Source organism: Abramis brama (assembly GCF_963993115.1).
Source record: "Abramis brama genome assembly, chromosome: 21".
Lineage (NCBI taxonomy): Eukaryota > Metazoa > Chordata > Actinopteri > Cypriniformes > Leuciscidae > Abramis > Abramis brama.
Window position 1 is genome coordinate 20101073 of NC_139983.1, and position 18148 is coordinate 20119220.

General features: G+C 37.8%; 1 protein-coding gene across 1 annotated transcript in view; it reads left to right on the forward strand.

The window, feature by feature from the left end:
* The first annotated feature begins 4601 nt into the window (after nt 1-4601).
* Nucleotides 4602-18148, forward strand: part of dlgap2a (discs, large homolog-associated protein 2a) — a 115965-nt gene continuing 102418 nt past the window's right edge. The window contains exon 1 of the mRNA XM_084097709.1: nt 4602-4838. The gene's annotated coding sequence lies outside the window, so the exon portion shown is untranslated. The remainder of the gene's footprint in view (nt 4839-18148) is intronic.

The following is an 18148-nucleotide window of genomic DNA, read 5'->3' on the forward strand; positions in this document are numbered from 1 at the left end:
CATTCTTCCCAATAAACTATACAGTAAAGCCACAAGCTAGGTTTTTAGCTGGTATTCTTTGCCCAAGGCTTTGTTCATACTGCACATAAATCTGATTTGTTTTTTAAAACTGATCTGTCGGACTGACTGTCAGAGCTGTTATTTTTCAATTGATGAAATCAATATCTGACACATCTAAATCAGTTACTTTCTATATAATGATGTCAATATGATACTAAGAGACTTTTGCTGTTGTGGAAAAAAGGATGGAAAACTGATTTGTTTTTGCTGATGCTAAATCTATCTTGATGTGTTCTGTGTTAACCGCTCTGTTAGTTCTTGGTAAGTGCAAATTAGTACAGGGAAATTATACGGTCAGGGGGGCATAATTAATTTAGTTCATTTTAATTTTAGTTCATTGCATTCTTTTTTTTAATGATTTAGTGTGTATGTATTCATACATATTTTTAGTCTGAAACTACTTGCATACTCATTCACTGTTTAGTATATTGTCACAATGTATGAGTGAATTCAGACTCAGCTGTATGCACTGTCACTTTGTGTATGAAGTTAGTCAAATCATGTCCTGAATGTTGAAAAAACTACTTGAAATCCAATCTAAACATTCAGACTGAAATGCATTTGCCAAAAAATCAAAACAAAGCCAGACTAATCAAATGTTGTCGCTGACATTTCTTACAGAATCCTGGTCATGTACTGCAATGTTCCAATTTTTGGCAGAAAATCAATGTGAAACTTTGAGCAGCTGTGCTATGCAAATGTGAAGAATTGTAGAAGAATTCATAGAGTGACTTTGCTTTGTGAAGGTGTGTGATGTGTATTTGTCCCTTCGGGGCTTGCCACAATAAGTGTTTCATGTGCTGGAGCTCTTGCCAGCTACAATGAGAAAAAGATAACACACAGATTTATTGATCAATTAATTTAGATGAACTCCAGCAAAATGATTCCATGATGGATCAACAGATGTATAGAGTTTGTGGTATGTGCTTTTAAGTTGAAGTTTGAATTCCATCTTGATTGCTAGGTTGTACAGAATTCAGATTTAAGAATTGGCTTGCTTTCAGTTTTAAGTCGGCATGAGACGGAAGTTGCGATAGTCTTTTCTTCCCTATTGTGAAGTATATCCAAGTGAAATGGATTCTTTAACAAGACAAAAATGTTGGGCAGGGCTTGATTTTGTCCATCTGGAATTGACTGGGTCATTAGATCGTTGTGGTTTGCTATTGCTGTGATCATGTGAGTGACAGGTTGTCCATCATGGCTTATTTTTGCTCCAGGGGATTGGGCGAAACTGACAGAACGGCAATTTCTTTAAGTTTTTTCCTTCGTTTGGCCTGTGTTCATGGTCATCCAGTTTGAAATGTTGACAACAATCACAGATGTTTTTCAGATTTTCTGTCATGGCTTTCTCTCCGTATTTACGATTCTTTGCAGCCTTTAGCCACTGCCTATAATGCACTGAATCCTTCACTAGAAACCAAAAGTAATTTACTCCCACTAAATGTTTACTCTTTGAATTCTTGCACTGGGGAACAATACAAGTCAACACCATTAAGACTAAAAGTTTGCTAAGTACTGTATTATTTCTAAAGCAAGGCAGTATTTGACTCTGGTAAGCGTATCCATAGCAGACTGCTGGGACTGGGAGTGGCCTTTGATGGCAACATGCCCAGTGCATTATGGGTGTTGAAGTTTTCCTTCCTATTTGGCAAAAAGGAAAACAACAGCCTTTTTTCTCTGTTTTTTCTAGTCAGGTAGCACCGATTTAAAAAAATGTCCCATCTTTTTACTGTATAGGCAGCCATGTTTTTTTGAAAGCCCATTTTCCAGTGGTAAAGTACCCCTTTAAATGTTCGTAATAAACTTGCCTGTCGTTCTATAAGTAAACTTTCAAACCAAAACTTTCAAACAAGACTTTCTAGCCAGTATACAAAGTTTGTCGACAAACTTTCCTTTTTCTTATTAAAAATTACACTTATTCTACTCCTTTAAATTTAAGTTTGTGTTTCTATTCTGGTTCTGATTTGCTATGCCAATTCAAATACAATTCAGATTCAGGAATTGAATTAAAACATAAAAAAATTCTCAATCCACTTCTGAATTGCGCACAGAACTGGTTGGTTGTTCTCAGAGTCTGTGAACAGAATTGGGAGGGCCATTAACTCAGCAGGGAATTGAGTTGGCAGGGTTGTTAATGCTCACCCGCTGACAGACACAGTTGCGTGCACCAACACCATTTGATTAATAAACAATTATGTGAATGTTTTTAAGATTAAAAATCAGCTGAACAATTGGTAAGACACTATCTTATCACTCTTCTACTAATGCTTTTCTAATGACAATTGTTTTTACTAACTGTCCTCTACCTCTCCTCTACTAACACTGGTCTACCAAACAGCTCTCCTTTTCTACCTGAACTCTAATGAGCAAAAAGTTACATTGAGTTCAACTTAATGCAGTGATACAATTCAGTCACTTTCAATGGTAGTGAAAACTGTAGAGGTCTTGTTATCTACCTCCTGACATAGAGTCCAACAACTCCTTACTATTAATGAGTGTTGATGCTCTAAATACATATTTCAATGCGTATTGAATAAACAAAGAAGCTGATAGAGAGCAATGATTACAATGTTATCATTGATGTATTTAGATGTTTAATCAGTAAGTCTGCTAGTGACTCAGGTCATCTTTCTGATTTCTGAAATGCACTACATACTCAAAATAATCTACTGCTTTTCCTCCTGTTATAATTTATAGTCCCAGGATGAGTTTGGATCAGTGTGCTAAGTCAAGCCTGCAGAGAGTGCAGATTCAGATTGTAAATATGGCCTGGGTCGCTACATTTGCATGTTAACAGCACACGCTGGTCTCTTGGCCCGAGCACATGCCTGGATTGGCAGGACGTCAGTCACTTTAATTGTCACTCAATTTTAATCATGAAAGGAAGCCTTGAGGAATGTGTGTGTGTGTGTGTGGGGCACGTCCATAGAGTTAGATGCTTTCCTGGGTCAACATATTTTGTTGATCCTGGAACAACATTCCTAACAATTTAGTCCTAACCATATCCCTCTATTTTTAAATGAATATTCATTGTTTTGCATTAATATTTATATTATCATCATGATAATGATGAGTGACACTGAGTGAAAAGCTCGGAATCTGTATATATCTGGTATGTCACCTATTATCATTTAATCGACCTCCACAAAGTTAGTGATGCACGATAAATTGGGGCCATGATTGGCTATCAGGTGATTTTTTTTTTTTAAATAAATATATTTGATACATTTTACATGCTAATTTTCCATATTTTTCCATTTTGATTATTTTGCCATCATCTAATGCTCACTTAAAGTTAATCTTTAAAAACACTAATAGTTTAATAACACTGTTAAATGTAATCTCTAGCAAATCTATCTATTTTTCATACTGTATATTATAATATTGTGATATCTAAATTCACTTTATTTTTTGAATTTTTTAAAATATGAACACAAAAATTTAGAATTTCATTTGTGTTTTCTTTGAAATTTATTTAGACAGAATAATAAAGAATTTAATATCAAGAATTTATCGGCCATAACATGAAAATAATTATCAGCTTAATGATACAAGCTGGTACTGAAATAATAGTTTAACTAGTATAATTTTATAAAAATGTTCTTGTGCCTCAATATAAGCAAGAACATCTGACTGTTTGTACAATGGATCAATGTCACAAATTAAATGGCACAATTTTTTGTTACCGGCCATGAAATAGAATGTAAAATATTTCTTGCCATGGTGTTTCTTTTTAAAGAAAATGTTCAAAACTTGAAAACTGTTTCTTTCACAATTTAAATTACATTTCAAATCTTTCATTCATTTCGACAGCCTGCATCTTCATTCACTGAGCCATAGAAAACGTGAATACACACATTAATAAATGAAAAAATCAATTGTCTCTTCTAAAGTATCAATGCCGAGAAATACAATTGTGATTCATTGCTTAATCATTTGTATTGGCTGAGCCATAATGAATTTATGAATTCATGTCATCTTCATGGCTCTGGCCGCACTACTGTAAACTGCCCCCTTGGACACCAAATCTGGTCTAAATGCCTGTCTCCGTTCAGCTGTTTTTCTTTCATGTTCAGTGGCACAGATACAGGCTCCAACTCTTTCTCTCTTCCCTCAAAACGCCCCCTTTCCGAATGTTATCATGACACTCGACTTTAGGAAGTTGCCCATGTTTGGACTAGGATGGAAGCAATGTCACTTGTGGTTTGCTTTCAGAGGGGACGGTCACATTTAAGAACAAAAAGAAAGAGTGAGACATGTCTTGAGTGGGCATAAAATTATAGAGCTTTCTAAGAGAGAGAAAGATGTGAGGGGAAGGAACCAAATCAAATTAAACGAGATTAATTAAGATTCAAGATTCTGGCCACCATTCCTAGACTCCATCTCCAGGTTTTCATTGTGGCTGTGTTTCAGTAGATCAGTCAGAGCGTGTGTGGAGTGTGTGTGTGTGTGTGTGTGTGTGTGTGTGTGTGTGTATCCTGCGTGGTGCTGCAGTAGAGAGCGCTTCGCTCAGCCAACTGCTACTTCTCCGTGGAGGGCATTGCATCCTCCCTGCCTTTTTTTTTATTTTTCTTCACATTTTTTTAAAATCATGCTTGGAGTGCCTGAATGAAAGAGGACGGATCGAGGGGAAAGGACGACACTATGTGTGTGACAGAAGAGCCAAGCGTACTGCAGTGAGTCAAACAGAAAGAGTGAGAGCTCTCCACACCCATGACCGTGTGCCTGTCTGTGATCGAGTTGAACACAGCCAAACGGACTCGTTCGTCACCTGACAGGTAGGCAGACGCGAGTCCCTTCATCTAATCTCACGGTCAGAAACCAGGAGCTCCGAAACACTTGCGCTTGCTCAGAAGAGATAATCATTTGGAACAGGTTCGGGACTTGTAGGGTTGGTGGGCAGCTTGTTTGGGACGCTAGATGTTCAGAAACGGGACTTGTGGTGTGAATGACATTTATTTCAGCAGGAAGTGCTTCTTTTTTTTGTTCCCACAGGTTCCTGTCATACCCCTTTTGGTCTGAGTGTAGAATACTTGCACTTTCTGCCAGTCTTGAATGGGAAATTCTGATGCTTTTCGACTCGTGAGCCTATTCTGGGGCATTCTGGGAGTGGGTTTGGTGACTTTATATAAGCAGTTTTTGCTCGTGAAAGAGGGGCGTCCTCTACAGGGTCACGTAACAGACTCTGAGCCGTGGGTGAGGAGTTTATTCATAATATACTGGCTGCAAGACATCATCCATGTGTGTGGGTGAACGGACTCAGGGAAGCACATCTTTGAGTTTATCTGTGTAAGTTTGTATAAAATAAGAGAGATATTTCATGAGCCAGTCTTTTTCTCCCATTACTGACACATTAAGTGGATCTATGCTAATAACCAGAGATGACCCTCACTCAAACGGGACTTTTATTGTATGTGTGTGTGCCTGTTTGTGTGTGTGTGTGTGTATGTGTGCTCCTGGCTATTGCCCTCAGAGAATTTACTGCACTTTCTGTCAATGTCCTAGCATATATATCAGCAGAGAGACAGAGAGGGAATGAAAGAGGAATCACTGCAGGTCTAAACACTTGCTCCTGCAGTGCATTCCCCCTCCTCTCCTCTCTCTTTAGGTGTCACACACACTCACGCACGCACCCACACACACACATATACACGCTCTGTATTCTCTGTAGTCTTGTCACTCAAACATAGATATGAGGACTGGGGAATTCAAACTTGCTTCAGTGAGAGTTGTCATATATTTGATCAAGTGGCAAAGACAGATCAATGTTTTCATTCCTGGATTACTCTGAACTGCAGTGTGTGTGTGTGTGTTTATAGTGATTATAGATTATTATAATATGGGGCTGTTGAATGCTTGAATCTGATTGGTTGACAAATGTTTTAAGGTGTGCAATTATTTTTAAGGAAACGCACAGCTAAAGTAGGCAGGTCTTGACCGTATAACAGTTCCATATCACTTTTACCAAAGGCCTTTAAAGCCAACAAAAGCAAAAGAACCTCCTAAAATAGGGTATGAAATTTTCTTTGTGTTGTTTTCCAGTACTTACTTACTACACATACAGTACTACAAACTTACTTTATTTAAAATTGTATTCTTTACATTTTTTATTATCTTACATTTTAAAATTAGCCTACTCTTTACAATTATTTATTATTTAATTATTATTTTCTTTTTTGGGGGGTTTTGGTTTCTGCATTTAGTGAGCTAAAACAAGTAAGAAAAATATACTTAAATATATTAATAAAATTATTATTCTAATAATCTTTGAAAACAAGTATCATCCAAGTACAATTTTCTTACATGAATTGTCATATTTTTTAAACAGTTTTATCTTATTTTAAAGATGTTTAGCTAGTTATTTTTACTGGAAAACAATACAAAAATATACTGATTAGGAAAAAGTATATATATATATTTTTTTTGCACTGGTATGTGTATTGAAATATTTTGGTCTCACGATTTAAATACACCACTTCCACACACTGTTTTGATGTTACCAATGTATTTAGTATACATTACAATATATATTTAGTTGTGTATTTAGTACCTAATGGCTATTAGCAGACCTTGTATACAAAATTGTATTAGTACACATACACGCACACACCCACACACACGTTGGGTTTCCGTGTTTTATGGGGACATTCCATAGACATAATGATTTTTATACTGTACAAACTGTATATTCTATCCCCTAAACCTACTCATCACAGAAAACTTTCACCATTTGTACATTTTCAAATAAGCATGATTTAATATGTTTATTAATCCATTTCCGTCATGGGTACCATTGGCTGGCCGCCACAATGTAGGTGATTTCAGGTTTTCCTTGTGTTAAATAGTAAATCTACCACCACAATGTAGGTTAAACAAGCACACACACACACACACACACACACACACACACACACACACACACACACACACACACACACTTCCCTGTCACATCCCAGTGTCCTCAAGCACATCATTATTAATGGATAAGTGTGTCTCACTCTCAGTGATGTGTCACACATCTCTAAATGAATGTACATTTTTCATACTGTACAGTATAATGTTGGAATGGCTAAATTGACGGTTTAGTTTAGTTTTAATGTTTTATTTTTAATTCATTTAGACAAAATAAAGTTTTAATATCATTCATTTATCATTTATCAGCCATAGCATGAAAATAAGAATTGGCTTATTGGTTTTGACCAGAATTGTAATATTTGTGCATCCCTTGAATAATTACATTTAATTGTACAGAATTAAAATAAAGTTAGAATTAGTCTCTTTATTAAACTTTATGGTACTTTTTTTTTTGCCATTTTGGAACTCAGCGGCTCAATTCCCCATTCACTTTCATAGCAATGAGTGGCAAGTACATTCATCAACATTTTTCCTTTTAAGCTCCACAGAAAAAAAAGAAAGTCAAACAGGTTTGGAATGACATGAGGGTGAGTAAATGATGACAGAATTTTCATTTTTGGCTGAACTATCCCTTTAAAATCAAGCGTCTAAGACAACAGAAGCACAGCAGGACGCTTTGATGGTGTAAAAGAAATACGCTCAAACACGCTCAGACTCCCGCAGACTTCTTCTGCAGAAATGGTGAGAGGAGGAAGAGACTTTGACCAAAAGCAGGTGATGAGTCGAAGTTCTGACGCACACGAGAGCTGTGGGAACAGAATGTTATCTGAGAAAGCTCTTTTCGAGGCTCCGTTTAAAAACACTCTTAGAATTGATGGAATCTGCCTCCTCAAGGACGTCACTCTACTGTAACTGTGCTGCGAGAAAGTGAGTTAAACTGTGAATAGCGTGAGAAAAAGAAAGAGAGGGCTTGAAAGCGCGCGCAAAAGAAAGGAAGAGGGGATAGGTTAGGACAGGTCTGTCCCCCACAATGACTCAGAGATGAGAGGAATCGGGTAATCAGTCCTGTTCCTCTCAGAAATGTAAAAACACATCTCAGTGTTTTTTAAATCTTACTTTCTCTTACTCTCTCTCTCTAGCGAAGATTACATTCCTGTTATTTGACGGTGCTACACAGGGCTGTGCTGCTCTTGTTGCCATGGAGATGTAGCTAGGCAGCAGAGTCTGCGATTCTCGCATGGTTCTGCATACGTGCCGAGCCGCGATGCTACTTCTTAGGACTTACCGCATACTGGTGTGTGGGTGTGTGCATGAACGGGGCAGAGGAGTGTGTTTCTCTAGATGCATGTGTGTGTGTATCAGCATGTGCTGTATGTGCATCTGAGAGATGCTGCAAGCCAAACTCTTTCTCTTCCATGCAGAGAGAAGAGGAGGTGACAGAGAGACAGAACGAAAGAGTGGGTGGGAAAGTCACACATCCTTGCGCGCATTGGAGAAGAGAGAGAGAGATGTGTGTGGGTGGGTGTGTGTGTGTGTGTGTGTGCAGAGACAGGAGCTTGTTTTTCTGTGTATAATCTCTCGGTCCTACGGGGCGACTAATGATGCAGGAAAATCTCTCATTCACCCTGTAGCATTAGCATTAGCATTAGCTTGAAAACACTTTGACACGACCTCGCATATCTTTTCACCTGGAAAGAAAAGATTAAATAGAAAGTAAAATACATTTTAAACTAGCAGGATGTTCCTGATTATGTAATACCACGATGAATGCAGGTTATATAAAGTAAAAAATAGTAATAGATAATATGTGATGCGCTCCATCTAAACGAGTCGTAAGTCTCAATGGGCCGTTTTTAGACAAATGTTGGTATTTTTTTTAAAAAGCTTTCAAACTTCAGTGAAGAGCATATCGCTAAAATTGTAAATATGATACATACAGTGTATGCACTTAATCATAAGTTAAATATAATGCATTTGACATAGACATAGTTATTTAATATTTACTATAATTCAAAAGTTTGGGGTCAATAGTTTTTTTTAATTAATTGTAGCGGCAAAGTTACATTAAATTGATCCATTTTTTTTTTTTTTTTTTCATTGTTAGAAAAGATTTCTAGTTCAAATAAATGCTGTTCGTATGAACTTTCTATTCCTCAAAGAATCTTATTTCACGGTTTCCAAAAAATATTAAGCAGCTTTACTATTTTCACCATTGATAACAATAATAAATGTTTCTTGAGCAGCAAATCAGCATATTAGAATGATTTCTGAAGGATCATGTGACACTGAAGACTGGAGTAATGATGCTGAAAATTCAGCTTTGCCATTATACATTTTTATACAAATAAATGGATCCTTGTTTGGTATTAGAGAGTATTAGAGACTTTCAAAAACATTAACAAATATTAACTCCCCCTAACCTTTGAACGGTAGCGCATGTTTGAATAAATGTAATCCTGTCGAAGAAAATATGTCAAACAAATGAAATGTGTTTGGAATCAAGTTTTCATGGCAGTTGCCATTTAAATGATTGTATCTCGAGTCGACAAAAGAAACATAATAACTATGCCATTAGAAAACAGTGACTTTAGTTCATAAAACATGATAGATGGCTTTGGCCTCTACTGTTTTATTTTTCAGACTCTCATTGCTGCCCACCCTGAGGACCAGAGGGATATTCTCTGGCACTTATACGCCCCCCCACACTCTCTTCACCCTCTCACTGGCACACTGTGAATCCACCAGACAGCACCCAGAGAGTAAAGCATGATGGGGCATTGACGAGGGCATGCAGTGTAGTTTAGAGGAAGTTACTTTGTTGAATGTAGCAAAAATGCCATAAGCAGAACTTCAGAATCAGTATGGATTTGGGGGCTTATTTGCCCTACATTTTGTTTGTTCATGACAGAAGCACGGCTGCCGGAAAATCACTGAACTTAACATGCTGTGATATATATATTCTGATGTATTCGGAGTGCTTTTTCGACTCTCAAATGAATCTGGGTAAGAGCTCTTATTATTTTGAGTTTTTCTCTCTCTCTCACGACTCGTTATTATATGCTGCTGTTGTAATTGTATAAATAGATAAAGCACATAGGTGACTGCTTTTTATCCTCTGAAATCCTTTCAGTCATTAAAACAAGCAAGCATAATACATTGTGATGTATTTCAGCTGATGCTAAAGAGCCTTTTAATCCATTTTTAGTCTAGCTTTTTGGCCATCTATGTACTAGTGTAAAATGTACAATATTTCTGTTCCAGGAAAGAAGACCAAATAATATTGGTCACACATCCAGCACACACAGCATCTGTTTATCATCCATCCATCCATCCATTAAAACAAAACATTTTAAAGCCAACATTCAAGGTTAGTCCTGATAAACTTTGCTTTTCTTATTAAAAATGAGATTTTTTATTTCAAATTTTAAAGATTTTGGAAGTTTTCATTTCCATTCTACTTCCTTACATTCAAATTCCAGTCCTTTTTGCTACCTCAGTTAAAATTAAGGATGCACTGATACTAAATTTCTGAGAAGATGCAATATACAATTATTCAGAAAGATATCTACTAATCTATACAGATATTTTGGTTGTAATATCTTGCTTTTGTGCTGTATGAATTATTTTTTATTAAATTTTTTGAATGCTATTTTACCATTAGCTATTGAATTCGCAATGCTTGCGCTTTAGACGATAACAATTTCTGAAAATATTACGGTTTACGGTATTACACACAATTTGATTCAATATTGATTCATTTGTAAATAACGTTAATAATCTCTCTAGTGTTTTTTTTATAGTTAATTAACTAACAAACTTTAAACACTTGATAACTTTCTTGAGGTAAATGTAACATTAAGTGACATGTACCCAAGCTGTTTTATTGATGTCTTTTCATGACTTGAAACACTGATTGAGTGATAACATGAGAGATATTTTTGTAAGTTGTACTGTATCTTTCTGATACTGATTATTGGTCGATACATCTGTGCATCCCTAGTTTATATTAAATTCTAATTCAGGAATTGTATTGGAATTTAAAAAGATTTCTCAGTTCAATTCAGAATGGCATTTTAATTCTAGTATTTTTATTCTTAATTTCTATTATGAAAATACCTCTCCTTTGATGTATCATCCCAACTTCTTGTTTCAATAGGAAATACATCAACAAATTAAGGAAATCTGTGCTTGTCAATCGATTTCATGGGGTTTAACAAGCTCTGAGCTTAACGAGTTGATAATATACCAATTATCTGACCGTTAGCCCGCTGGCTTAGAATGCTACACTTAAATTGTTGTAATTACAGTTCACTAAAGACCGTTTTTAAAATGATCTGGAGTCCATTAATAGCACAGAGTATTTGGGCATACCGATGGATATAATGGTAACACTTTACACATCTTATTACACGTTACATGTAGTAGCTGTAGTAATAATAATATCTTATGCATAATCATATGCAACTAACCTTTAACCAAACCCTAATCCTAACCCTAAAATAAGTACATATAGTTAATTACGTATAATTACTCAGTACTTAAATGTATAATTTTACTGTAACACAGACACTTTAAAATAAAGTGTAACCGATACAATATATTTAATGGTGGAGGCCCTAACATATGTTCTATTAAGAGACACCACGCAATTGTTAGTTGAAAATCTATTTACAGTAGATACAAATTTTTCATGGCCCCAAAGGACTCCAAACGATCTTTAACACACAGACACTGGCTGATAATATATAAAACTTGTGAGACATATTGAAAGTGGAGTAAAACACCATATCAATAGAAGCACTGTCACAGCAATCGATGTGGCTGTAATGGTCTTGGCCATATACTGGTAATCTGACCCTAGCCATATTGGAACATGAGCTGCATTTTAGACCACAGTAATATACACTTCCTCCAGTATACTGAAGTGTTCAGGCACGAAAGATTGCTGTTTGACATCTCAAGAGTAAGAATAAGGTAAATGCCATCTCCCTCTCATAGTTTTTCCTGGAAATGTTCTTTGTCAAATTTAGAGTCTGGCTGTAATACAATTTCTCTTCTGTCAGTGTAAACTCAGGTAGCAAGAAAATAGTTATTTGACATGCTTCAGAGCAAGAAAGAAAATTGTCCCACACAGTTTTGCAGACAATCATATTATTGTGTTCATAAGTGAATCGCACATTGTTGACTACTATTTTGAAGTGATGTGTGGAGAACGGAAGTGAAATGAGTAAACAAGATGGATGAAGCTCGCTACTCCTGTCTCGTGTGCTTTTTGCTGCTTATTAACTTCTGACAGATATTGCAAATTGGCAGCGAGGATTAGGCATTTTTTGGTCACGAAGATAACTGTTGCTAACCTGCTTTGTCCTGGTGAGCCTGCTATGCCATTTCATTTATTTGAAAATATTTGAAAATTATCTACGGGTTATTGATGCTAAAGGACATGCATGGCTGGACGAAAGATGGTGAGCTGTACTGCTTTTCTGCCTTGGCACAGAGACAACAGATTTTCTACTCATTGCCTAACATGGGTACAACGTATAAGGATGCATTGAATTCCTACTCCTTGCCAAAAGCTAACATACTAACAAAAGCTAATAATCAGCTCCGGTTAGAGCAGCAGCATAGAAGAGAAAAGAAAAAGAAAACATAACAGAGAAAAACAAAAACACATGACTGCCCACAAAACAGTACAAAATACATCACAGGACGTAACCGTTAGTATAGTTTTTAGTTTTTTCCACCTTCCATAACCGATTTCATGCGCCTCATGAGACCGTTTTACAGCACGCTGTTGCTTTGCGAGAGCTTGTTGTTTCATGTGAGTTCGCTGCCAGTACTGATGAAATGATTTGCAATCAGTTAGTAGAGAATGCGCTTAGTCCACTAATACGTGAAAGACTTTTACTAGAAACTGATCTCACACTGGACAGAGCTGTTACGATAGCAAGCCAGATTGAATCTGCTACCGCTTGAATCTGCAAATGCTTGTGATCTATTCAAAAACCCAAATTCCAATGGCTGGATGTTTGTCAGCGAACGTTTCCCTACATGACCACTAAGTTCCTGCGATGTTCTTCTTCGTGGACAAATGGACACGACTCATGGGGAGGGATCTAATATCTGCACTACATGTGAGGACTGAAAACAATCAAGTCCTGTCTCCTAATATTCTTCCTGTGCTTGCTTCTCCTCTGCCAATCTTTCAGTGCACTGACCTCACGTGACCTCACAGCCTCTATTACTCATGGCGGACTGTTCCATTTTTCCGTGTTCCTTACAGATTCATTCTCTCTGCTTCATTGCCTGCGGCATTTCAGAAGATGATGACCATCATCCTGACTGGCTTGTCAGGGGTTGAAAATTACCTGGACGACATTATCATCCTCTGACATGACATATCATGCATGAAACAGCACTTCAAGCGGTCTTACTACGACTAAAAGCTGCTGGCTTGCAGCTCAATGAAGACAAGTGTCACTTCCAACAAACCAACCTGCTGTTCTTAAGTCATACTGTTTCAGTGGAGGATCTTCAAAGGCGATTTAAAATGCACCTGCTGTTTATCCGTCAGGTTTGCCCTTACCTGCTTCTCCTGCAGATAATGCTGTAGCTCCAGTTCCTGTTGATGAGGAGTTTGTTGCTTTTCTATCTGCTGCCTGTAATTCTCTGTCTTCTGCTGATGCTGCATGTGCTTCTTGTCCTGCTCTAACCAAACTTCGTACACAGATTTCTAATGGTTGGCCTCCTTCACCCAAGGGACTGGACGTTGAGATGTTGCCATACTATAAACTGCGATTAGAACTGTCTGCGAAGGACAACTTTATCGTCCGAGGCTCATGGCTGATTTCACATCAGGGAGAGGTGAGAACCAAACAACGCCTTTGTGATCTCTATCGGAGGCCAGTGATGGATACTCAGGTTCTTGATGTTGTACATTCCTCTCTTTACTACCCTACATCTAATGGTGCTGTAGAGAGGTTCAACTCTGTGCTCAAGCACACTGTCCAAATGGCCATCCAGCAACAAAAGCCATGGAAACCTGTGGCAACAAAGTTTTGCAGGTGTACTGTGCCACTCCACATGCTGCAACTGGTACTTCACCCTTTCAGCTCCTGTATGGCAGGCAAATGTGCACAAGGCTGACTATTTTGCCATCTGCTCCTGTGCACCCGCCAACTGACACGACTGTTTGCCGAAGGGTTACGCAGCTGCAACACAAAATGAACAAATACACCGATGCCAAGCGCACTGCTCGCACTCTTTGTTTCCATGAGGGGGATAAAGTGAGGGTATGGAAACTGTTGCATGTTCCTAAGGCCCCATTTACACTGCATGGTTCAAGTGACCCAATTCCGATTTTTTCCTCTCATGTGGCACAGATCGGATATGACCGGTGAACGTGTAAGCAGGAAAAAAACGCATGGATTCCGATTTTCTCAGATCGGATTCAGGCCTCATTCATATGTGGTAATAAATCGGATATGAATCGGATACGTGCATTTGCGTGTGCCATGTAAGCAGACAAATCGGATATTCCCCAGTAAATGCGAGTCGTACGTCATTAAGGCGATGGAGGTCGAAGGTTCAACACAGTGGAGTCATTTTTTCTACACCTTACGAGAGCAATGTTTTGCTGACCATTGAAAATAGTGCAGAAAGCAAAACTGCATAATTAGAGATGCGCGGATGAGCTCCAACGTCACCCGAATCCGCAGCCAAAAACAAATCATCCACCCGCACCAATAATTTTCTTTGATTTAAGTATCCGCACCCGATGGTCAAAGTTATTATTCTTATGTGTTGTTACGCGTGAGGATAAATGGATGATCATCCTTCAACAGCGGACTCGAGGTGACGGTTGATGCGCGCATCTAATACAATGAATGAGCGCTGCTTTTAAATTAACATTTCTTTAAAACAGAATTTATTTGACAGAATTTCATTTTCGTAATGGCATAAACAGGCTTTACTCCCTTGAAACTTAAACTGGAATGGAACATGCTCATATTTTAGAGAATGTAGTTAATATTTTCGCGACCCACCCGAAATTAATCAGAATGTTATTTTTATTAGCCTACTTGACCCGCCCGATCCGCGGATTATCTGCAGAGCCCCCGCGGATATAACCGCGATCCGCGCATCACTATAATAATTTTGTCTGCTTCTGCATCCATTGCATATCGAGCTGTTTTACTTAATTTTCCGGGCCAGAAGGTCTACATTTGGTTGTTTTGGCAGTGTATAGTGTAAATGCAAATATCGGATACGGGTCACTTTTAAAAGATGATGTAAGCGGGTCGTCAAAAAAATCAGATATAGTCAGCAAATCGGAATTGGGCATCAAGACCTGCAGTGTAAATGCAGCCTAAGTGACACCGATAGTTTACTGATCTTTTCCCGGGTTGCCAAAAGACTGAGTGTGGGTACATGCATTCTTAGTGATGGAAAGACATGGAATGCTTTCCATCTCACTGCATTTTCATGCACACCAACAACTCCAGCTGAGAACACTACTCACTACACATTAGTTTTATCAGATTTTTTAAAGACAGATACTCTGTACCGATTCTTTCCGAAAACAGCCGAGCTCCTGGAGGCGTGCTGTGGGCGGAGCTAAAGAGTCACACACTATCCCTGGATAACTTTTGATTCACTATACGTTCGTGTTGTTAGTTTACATTATATGCACACAATTGCCAACAAAACACAGACATTTGACGTTACTTACCGCCTGCAATTCTTACTCATGACCGTGACCTTTTATCGCTCCATCTTTCAGTTTCAAATGATCTGCAAATCCACACTTGCACACTTGCACAACTCCATTGCTGCCCTGGAAAAACTAACTGTATCCACTGTTCCCCTAATGCTGGGTTCTTTGGGAAGCCGAACAAGGTTATCTTTCCCTCACAACCAAAAACACACTGATTTCGTGGTCTAAAAACAAAAGGACAGCGCTGCCGACGGCTTCCGTAACCCGAACGAAGCACGTTCGGCTCTAACACTCTCTCTCCTCTCCACCTAAATCTGGTGTGAGGTGAGGGCACTGGCGCCGTTGTACTGTGGCTGCCGTCGCATCATCCAAGTGGATGCTGCACACTGGTGGTGGTTGAGGAGAGATCCCCTGACATGATTGTACAGCGCTTTGGGTATACAGTAGTACATATGAAAGCGATATATATAAATGCCTCATTTATTCATTCATTGATTCATTCATTCATTCATTCATTCATTCATTCATTCATTCATTCATTCATTCATTCATTCTAGTGACTCTTGCTCCTGTTCTGGTTGATGTGTGCATGTGCTCTTCCAGGGGAAGTGCCCAAACAAGGAATTCCACCCTTTATGACGTCATACAGGGCCATACTCGAAAAAAAACTTTCCAAAACTTATACGAATCCTGAAGGAGTGTATTTGGCTCTTTAAAATTTTCAATAAGTCATAATGCATGAAATAGCATTATACTTCCCCTTTAAAAAATGGGAAAATGTTGTATTCGTAAGTGAATTGTACATTTTTGACTACTATTTTGAAGTAGGCTATTGTGTGGTGTTAGATGCGTGGAGTGAAATGAGTAAACAAGATGGATGAAGTTTGCTACTCCTGTCTCTTGTGCTTTATTGCTGTTTACTAACTCCTGACAGACACCACACATATCCTTCACCCAATAAAGGCTGCAGGAGCCCAACTAAACTGAGGTATAGTCCTTTTTTTAAATTAGTCAAACTGACAAATCTATTTTGTTTAAATATTTACGTAGTTTTCCCACACATTGGGGGATATTTTGGTCTTTCTCTGTAATTACCACTTTTCCCAAGGCAGTTACTCTCATGAATAATTATTCTGTTCTCGCATGTCATCTGTCTCAGGGCATCTAAAATTTGATTCTGTTCTGATTTGTTTTTCAGAGACAACACATGCCTCAACAGCTACGATAGATTTACTCTCACTGGGTCTCATTCACTAAATGTGCATGTTTTTGCGGTGTATTTTTGCGGAAGACCTTGTGCGAATGCTGTCAGAATCATGACTCATCTGTAAGTTTGCACTTTACTTAACATTTAAGTTGTACTTTATTAAGTTTTCCCTATAACTTGCACTTTATTTTGAAGGGATTTGAATATATACAGTATATAAGGTGTTTTGCTTTCTACTCAATAAATAAATCTTGAAGAAATTTTATTTGTAATATTATTTCACAATATTACTTTTTATTATTATTATTATTATTATATATATATATATTTTTACTGTATTTAGCATTGGTGAGAGTGAGACTTTTGATCTTACCTCTTATCAACCCCTAAAATTTAGAGCCAGCCAACTAAAACTGCAAACAATTGAATTGAATGTATTAAGCAGAAATAAATGCTATTATAATGACATATTATTATTTTTAAAAACTGAATAATTTAGTGACTCTACAGTATATCTTTTTTCAAAAATGATGTCCTTTACAGCTCAATCTGGGATGGGACAGCGCTCACTTGTACTCCAGGCCTATGTAAAGAGTGTTCGTTGGGGCACGAGTGTAAAGATTTTCTTTTAAGAGTGATGAATGACTGTACAGGTTATGCTGAAAGCCCTTATGGGCAGATATAGAAGAATTTGGCCATGTATTATGCAAATTAACCGCAGCCGCGTGCTCCATCATTTAGAATAATTCGGGTTAATCAACATTTGAATAAATCTATGTGCGTGTTGTGTATTATCAATACATTTATGTGTGATTTATGTGTATACACTCCTGCTCTAATATAAATTTTGTGTGAGAACCTTTTCTGTGCACATAAACATGAAATGTTTTATTTTAATTTTTATTACAATTATTGAGAACTGCTGTCTCTTTCTTAATCCAGGCACGCTATGACAGTTTACAAATTCGTCTTCATCTGAGAAGTCATCTTCCTCATCCCAGTTATTATCGTCACACACAGACACTTTTGAACCAGTGTTATGTATTTGTGTGCTAAGAGTTTAACAGCATAAATATATAAATGTATCTCCTTGTGAAAGTCAGGAGGACAAGCAAGTTGGCTCGCATTCTGGCATCTCACTCCGAGCCCCCCTCACTGAAATAGTTTGTGACGGCTGCCAGATGCATGCTGGGAAATAAGAGGCTGAGTGGTTTGCCGCGTGGGGCAGCAGCAGCACAGCGAGAGCCACATGGCCATGTTTATGAAACAGGCAAATACTAACGGACGCAGAGAAGCAGCAGCTTGCAGCC